Source organism: Megascapheus bottae, chromosome 2 (assembly GCF_031878675.1).
Source record: "Megascapheus bottae isolate mThoBot1 chromosome 2, mThoBot2.hap1, whole genome shotgun sequence".
NCBI lineage: Eukaryota > Metazoa > Chordata > Mammalia > Rodentia > Geomyidae > Megascapheus > Megascapheus bottae.
The window spans coordinates 12,292,720-12,300,601 of NC_143510.1; the positions used below are offsets into that span (position 1 = coordinate 12,292,720).

The 7,882-nt window shown below is 41.5% G+C and overlaps 1 pseudogene; it reads left to right on the forward strand.

Moving 5' to 3' along the window:
• Positions 1-5,019: 5,019 nt before the first annotated feature.
• Positions 5,020-5,294, forward strand: LOC150066406 (ubiquitin-fold modifier 1 pseudogene; annotated as a pseudogene).
• The last annotated feature ends 2,588 nt before the right edge of the window (positions 5,295-7,882 follow it).

Consider the following 7,882-nt stretch of genomic DNA (forward strand, 5'->3'; position numbering starts at 1 on the left):
AGTTGTTGGTCTTCAGGACATCAATGATGTTTTTCCAAGCTTTTCTTTCATTTAGGGTTTGTGTGGAGAGATCTGCTGTAATTCAATTTTTTTCCCATTGTAATATAGCTCTTCCTTTGTTTTTGCAACATTTAAGATCAATTCCTTGGTATTCGGGTCTACCGTCTTTACTATGATATGTCTAGATGAATTCCTTCTAGGATCTTGCCTGTTTGGAGTCCTGAAACCTTCAATAATGTGAGTATTTTTCCCTTTTGAGGTTGGGGAAGTCCTCTGCTATGATTTTGATGAATAAGGGTTGCATTCCTTTGTCCTGAAATTTGGCGCCCTCATCAAACCTTTTCATACAAAGATTAGACTTCTTTGCTGCATCTGCCAGGTCCTGGAGTTCTCTTTGGTGGATTCTGACTGATTTTTCCAAGGTGGTGATTCTCTGTTCCAGCTCTTGTGTTTTATCTTCCGTTCCTGGTGTTCTATTCTCCATCTCAGTCAATCTACTGCTTAATGCCTCCATTTTTGCTTGAAGTGTGAACACTGAGCTGATCATGTCTGCTGAGAGGGTATTGAGCTTTTCTTCCACTTCTCTTTTGAATTCGAAGAGTTCCTTGGAAATTTCTTGCTTATGTTTTTGGAATTCAGCCTTAATTTCATTAGTCATTTCCAAAATCATCTCCTTGATTTGAGTCATATTTCATGTCTCTTCGGGTGTCATTTCTCGGGATGGTGACATCTCTCTCGTCCCTTCACTCGTTTCTTTTTGGGCTCTGCGTGGGAGTTTGATTATTTATGTATGTCATAATTTGTCTTTGAGCTCTCCTAGGCATCGAGAACCGTTGTTGTAGTTCACTTTGTGGTGGGTAGGTGGTGGTCTTTACTTGGATTGGGACCGGTGGTTCTGGGAATCTGTGTATACCTGTGGTTCTCGGCCAAATTGATTCCTCTGCTGACTAGGTTAGAGTTTGCAGTTTTTGCAGGTGTTCAGCCTATTCCCAGAGGCTGTGTGCCGCTACACGACTAACTCTCAGCCCAACCAGTACCCTCACAATGGGCCATGGGATGGGTCTGAGTGCTTCAGTCTCAGCGAGCTGGGTAGATGGTTGGTTTTCCTGCGTTGTTTCCAGGGGCGGGCCCCCAGCCTAGCGTCTGGAGTTTGGGAGTTTCTAGGGGCTCTCAGCTGGACCAGCTGGTGTCCACTCTGTTCCCAGGGGTGGGGCCCAGCCAAGGACATGGGCTCCAAGGGTGGAGCCGCGCCTTTCTGATTCTCAGAAGGTGAGCTCAGCTACTGGTGTGCCCTTCAGTTCCCTGCTGTGTTTCTGCCGCTTTGTCAGAGAGACTGTGACTATGTGGGGCCCCTTGGTGCTGTCTTGCTGGGGATTCCCAACTGGAGAGTGCCCAGCTCAAGATCTGGGTGGGACAGATGCTGCCTCCTAGACTCCTGCACACCCCACTTGCTGTTGGAAGGCAGGGTCTCAGTGCCCCCCATTCCCCAGATCCAGTGGCCTGGGAGAGGACCCTGTTGAGGGGTGAGCTGGGACAACTCTGCCCCCTTTGGTGGGGTGATAGGTCTTAGCACCCACCCGCCTGTCATACTCCAGTCAGAGGCCTCTGGGAGGAGGTTGTTGGGAGAGTGGGGGCTGGGACACCTCCACCTCCCTTGGTGGGGTGCTGGGTCTTAGAGCCCTTCCACTTGTCAGTCTCCAGTCAGAGGCCTGGGGGAGGAGGCTGTTGGGAGAGTGGGGGCTGAGTCACCTCTGCCTCCCTTGGTGGGGTGCTGGGTCTTAGTGCCTGCCCGCCTGTCATTCTCCAGTCAATGGCCTGGGGGAGGGAGCTGTTGAGGGAAGGGACAGGATTCTAAATTCCTTGTCCCCCTGCCCTTGCCAGACTTTCTCAGGCAGGTGAAGGGGTCTGAGTTAAGTTCTATAGCTCACCACCAGCTCTGCTTTCCTGATGGGTTTGGGGACCCACTCGGCTACCCGCTGTGCTACCCGCTAGGCTACTCACTCCTCTGCTTTTGGCTGTAGGCTGCTCTGCAGTGTTGTAGGATCATTTGCTTCCCTCGGATCTCAGCCGCCGCCTATGGTTCATATCTGGGTTCCATTGCTTGCTGGTCTGGTCTGCGCTGGTTCCTGCGTCTGGCTTCTGCCGATTGCTGGTCCGGTCTATGCTGGTTGCTGTGGTAGTCGAGGCTGCCTGGCCCGGTACCCTCTGCCACAGCTTTCCGGGCTTGGAGCCAGTGGCGAGGGTTGGTGGGGGTTCCTCGCGTTTTGAATTCTTTGAGAAAGTTGGATGTAAGCTTTATCTGGATTTCTTTTCTGGTTTGAGTCCTTCTCCATTGCTTCTTGAGTTTGTTGTTTTGGATTTCTTAAGGTAGTTTGTTCATGGGACTCCCTGGTTCTCTCTTTTTGTGGGAGAGAGCAAGGCTGCGCCCCTATTGTCTTGGCGCCATCTTCCGCCTCCCAAAACTTTCTTTTTTTTTCCAAAACTTTCTTAATAGGGACCAAGAAACACAAAAATATCAGAGAAAATCTGTATAAGTGGGACTGCATTAAACTGCAGAGCTTCTATATGGCAAAGGACATAGCTAGCAAAAAACTAGAAAGCCTACAGAGTGGGAAAAGATCTTCACTAATCATACAACAGACAAAGGCCAAATATGTAAAATATATCAACAGTTCAAAAAATTGAATCACTCCAAAACTAATCTCCAAAGAAACAACCATCCCATTAAAAGATAGGCTAAAGACTTAAAGAGAATCTTCTCTGAAGAAGAAACACGAATGGCCTATAGACACATGAAGACATGCTCGACATCTCTGGCCATAAAAGAAATGCAAATCAAAACAACTCTGAGATTCCACCTCACTCCAGTTAGAATGGCCAGGATCAAAAAAACTAATAACAACAGATGCTGGAGGGGATGTGGCCAGGAGGGATCACTACTACACTGTTGGTGGGAGTGCAAACTCCTTCAACCACTATGGAAATCAGTATAGCAGTTCCTCAAAAGACTAAACATAGAGCTCCCCTATGACCCAGCCAATTCCACTACTTGGCATTTACCCAACCATCCAGAATCTAGGGCATACTAAATCCACTAGCACAACAATGTTCATTGCAGCATTATTCACCATAGCAAAAATATGGAACCAACCTAGATGTCCCTCAATTGATGAGTGGATCAACAAGTTCGGGTATTTGTACACAATGGAATTCTATGCTGCTGTCAGAAAAAAACAACATTGACTCATTTGTTAGGAAATGGAAAGACTTAGAAAAAATCATATTAAGCAAAGTAAGCCAGACTCAAAGGAACTTAGACTCAATGGTTTCCCTCATTTGTCATAACCAGTAGAAACCTTGGGCTCTACTAGCAGAGATCTGCAATAGAGCAAAACCTTGATACATAAGGCCATATAGTATGAAGCTAATTGAAAGGACCTCCAGGATATTGAAACAAAAGCCATATAACGAATGATTGTTGTCCTTAATGTACTATGTTATCTCTCATCTCCTTTGCTGTCCCTTGGGTATCTCATATTGTTACAGTACCTCACTTTGTTATCTGATATATTGAATTATTTGTATTTGATTATTTGAAATTTGATAGGGAAGGGGGGAAAACCAAGACGAGGGGGGACGGTGGGGGGGAGGGTAATGGGTACCAAGACATGTGAAAGGGTATCAATGTATGTGAATTAATGCACCTTCTATATGGCAAATATCATGTAACCCTTTTATTAATTACAATAAAAAATATTTTTTAAAAAAAGACTAAACATAGACCTCCCCTGTGATCCAGCAATTTCACTATTTGGCATTTACCTACTCATCCAGAAACAAGAACATAATAAATCCACTTGCACAATGATGTTCATTGCAGCACTGTTTACCATAGCAAAGATATGAAACCAACCCAGATATCCCTCAGTTGATGAGTGGATCAACAAGATGTGGTATTTATACACAATGGAATTCTATGCTGCTCTCAGAAAGAACAACATCACCCCATTTTTAAGGAAATGGAAAGACTTAGAAAAAAAATCATATTAAGTGAAGTAAGCCAGACTCAAAGGAACATAGGTTCAATGGTTTCCCTCATTTGTCATAATCAGTCATACCTTGGGCTCTCCTAGCAGAGATTTACAGTAGAACAAAACCTAGATACATAAGGTCATATAGTATGACGCTAAATGAAAGGACCTCCCGGATATAGAAATAAAAGTCATATAATGAGTGACTGCTGTTCTTAATGTACTATGTTATCTCTCATCTCTTTTGCTGTCCCTTGGTTACCTCATATTGTTACAGTATTTCTCCTGGTTATCTGATATATTGTATATATGCATATTTGGTTATTTTAAGTTGATTTTAGATGAGGAAGAGGGAAAAACAAGATGGGGGCAGGGGGAGGGGGAGGAAAATGGGGCAAGACATGAGAAAGGGTATCAATGTATGTGAAGTAATGCACCTTCTATCTGGTGAATGTAATGTAACCCTCCTATTAATTACAATAAATAATATATGAAAAAAAGAAAATTAAGGCAGAACTGAGGAAGTGGAAAAACATCCATGGTCCTTAATTGGAAGAATTAACACCGAGAAAATGGCAGTCCTACCATGGGCTAGCTGCAAATTCAATGGAATACCCATCAATATCCCAATGTCATTCCTTTTTTTATTGTAATGTACAGAGGGGTTACAGTTATATTTGCCAGATAGTAGGTGCATTACTTCTCACACATTGATACCCCTTCTCTTGCTTTTGTCCTCATTTCCATCCCTCATTCCCCACTCAATCATCTTGTTTTTCCCCCTTCCCTTTTCTATTTCAATAAACAAATAAACATGTATACAATATGCCAGGTAACAAAGTCAGTTCCAGTAACAATATGATATTAACCAAAGGCAACAAAAGAGAAGAGCAATAACATAGTACAAGAACAACAATCACGTGTTTTTAGAGGAAGTGGACTGTCGAGTGAACTTGATGCAAGGAGTGGTTCCCAGGCTCCTTTCACCATGTTGAAGTTTTCGTTTAAAATCACTCTGATGTTGGACATGCATCTGCCTTACAAAGTACTCAGGGTTCCTCAAAGTACACCTTTCACAACAGTCTTAAAGTTGGCAGCAGAAGAATTTAAAGTTCCCACAGCCACAAGTGCAATTATTACCAATGATGGAATAGGAATAAATCCTACACAGACAGCTAGAAATGTTTTCCTAAAGCATGGTTCAGAACCTCGAATTATTCCTAGGGACCATGTTGGAAGTTGTTAATATCAGCTACTTGGAACATACAGTTGCCTTTCAGAATATTTACTGGTATATTTTGTTGTTATAAAATTGAAATCAAGCACTGGGCATACACTGAAAACACCCAGGAGTCAAAAAGCAATGAAAGGTGACCCAGTCCTTTCTCGTTGCTCCCGCTCTTGCTGTGAGGAGAGTGCTTACGGATGGAGGGTATCACCACTCCAGAAGGTCACTTGATTGCCACCTTAAAAGGCTGGAGTTCATTTGAGGCAAATGGATTATCCAGCATTGGGTTTCAGATGGAGGATGATTGGTGGATGATTCTGAGAGTACTTGGATTAAAATTAATTAAAATTTTAATGAATCTTAACATATTTATTTGTCCTTGATTTTAAAAATTGAAAGGATTTGGATGGCAGATGATTGTTTGCTGCCATCTGATTTGTATACATTGTTTGATTTTTAAATATATACTTTATTATGAAGATATTATTCACTGAGTAGTTATCAGTCTTCCATCAGTTATGATTGTCTATGTGTCATTTTAGTATCAAATCAAAAATGGAGTATGTTGATCAAGCCATTGAGTACATAAATTGATGACTGATACCGAAGTGATTTCTCAAATCTAGTATTTTTCATGGTGGAAATTTAAAACCCTCCTTTGCTTAGTTCTTTGGATAACTTTTTTTTGGCCAGTCTTGAGGCTTAAACTCTGGGCTTGGGTACTGTCTTTGAGCTTTCTCAAAGCTAGTGCTCTACCACTTGAGCCACATCACACCACTTCTTGCTTTGTTTTTTGTTTTCTTTCTGTGTATGTGGTACCAAGGATTGGCACCCTGGGCTTCGTGCGTGATAGTCAAGCACTCCACCACTTGTCCAAACTCTGGCTAATCTTTTGATAACTTTTAAGACAAAACACTTAGTGTTGTTATAGTGACAGGAAACGACAGTGTAGCCTCATTGGAAAGGATAGTGAGTTACGCTTATTGAGCACTAGGGTTTGTTGGTTAGTTTTTTTGTTTTTTGTTTTTTTTTGATGGGTCGTGGGACTTGAACTCTGGGCCTGGGCATTGTCCCTGCACTCTTCAGCTCAAGACTACTGCATAAACCCTTGATCCACAGCCATTACTGGCTTTCTAATGATTAATTGGAGATAAGAGTCTCCCAGGCTTTCTAGTACCGGGGCTGGCTTTGAACGTCAATCTTCAGATTTCAGCCTCAGGATTACAGGCCTGAGCCACCGCACCTAGCAAACAAGCAGCTTTTTAAGGATATGCTCATCCATGGCAATGAGAAGCCAGGGAACGGAAAGTGACCAATCTTTGACAGGAAGGGAAGCAATAGGGAAGAGGAACAGGAAATTCACACCATGTATACAGAAAAAAAACAATTTTTGATTTGTTTTGCTTTTGTCAACTCACAGTTGACAAAATAGTTCATGTTGGAGAAAACAGAGATAAAATACTTGACAATCCTAAATAAATAGCAGAGAAAGTAAACCATGGACCTTGTCAGCCTATCAGTTTCAAAATAAGTTTATTGGAATCTAAAGAATCAAAGAGATAATGAAAGATTTTATTTGCCTTTCAAAGGAGTATCAGTACCTGTAGCATATCTTGGATGATGAATAATATCTCTAGTGATTCCAAATCAGTACTTGACCTCCTGTATTGTGAGCTCTCTAGAGGAAAGGGTTGTGTCCATAGTAGGTTTCCAATAAAAACTTACTGAGTCATGAATGAGATATTACACCAGTATATTTCAGTGTTTTCATTTCACAAGGCTTACTTGGAGAAAAAAAAGAAAATATAACAGGATCAGCATCTGAAGGTTGACATGGTAATTTGAGAAATATACCAGAGCCAGGCACAAATGATACATAGCCCCCATTTATATTGGAACAGTGTTCGTGGGACATACAAACCCTTAGCTTAATTTTAATTATCTTCTAAAATCTAAGTGCCAGTGAAGGTATACAGAGATTCCCTTCTTTAATACTTGTTTGTTAATCATCTCATTTGAAATATGAATAAATAAGTAAATAAGTCAATAAAAGTAAAAAAAAAGTTTTGTAGAATTCTGGACCTGGGCTCTTTTTGCTTGACATTTCCCTGATTGCTTCTGCTATCTCATTGTATGAAACTGGTTTGTTCAGTTTGCTTATCTCTTCTTGGTTCAATGTGAGTAGCCTATATTTATTTATGAAATCATACATTTCTACTAAATTTTCCCGTTTCTTTTAATATAGGCCCTGGAAGTACTTATTCATAGTGGACTGAATAGCCACATATTATAGATACCATGCGCCTTTGGTTCCTTTGGTTTTGACTTATCTCTATCAACATGATTCGCTCTAGCTTCATCCACTTCCCAGTGAATGCCATTATTTTATCTTATCTGTTGGCTATGTAGAATTCATATATACACACACATATATATCACATTTTTTGTATCCATTGATCTGCAGTAAGGCATCTAGATTGTTTCTGGATTGAAAAGAATTGTGAGTAGTGCAGAGATTAACATAGCTGAGCAGGTGTCCTTATCATAACCTGGATTATGGTGTTCAGGATAGATGCCCAGAGTGGTATGGAGGGATCCTAGGGAAGGTCTATTTTCATGTTCT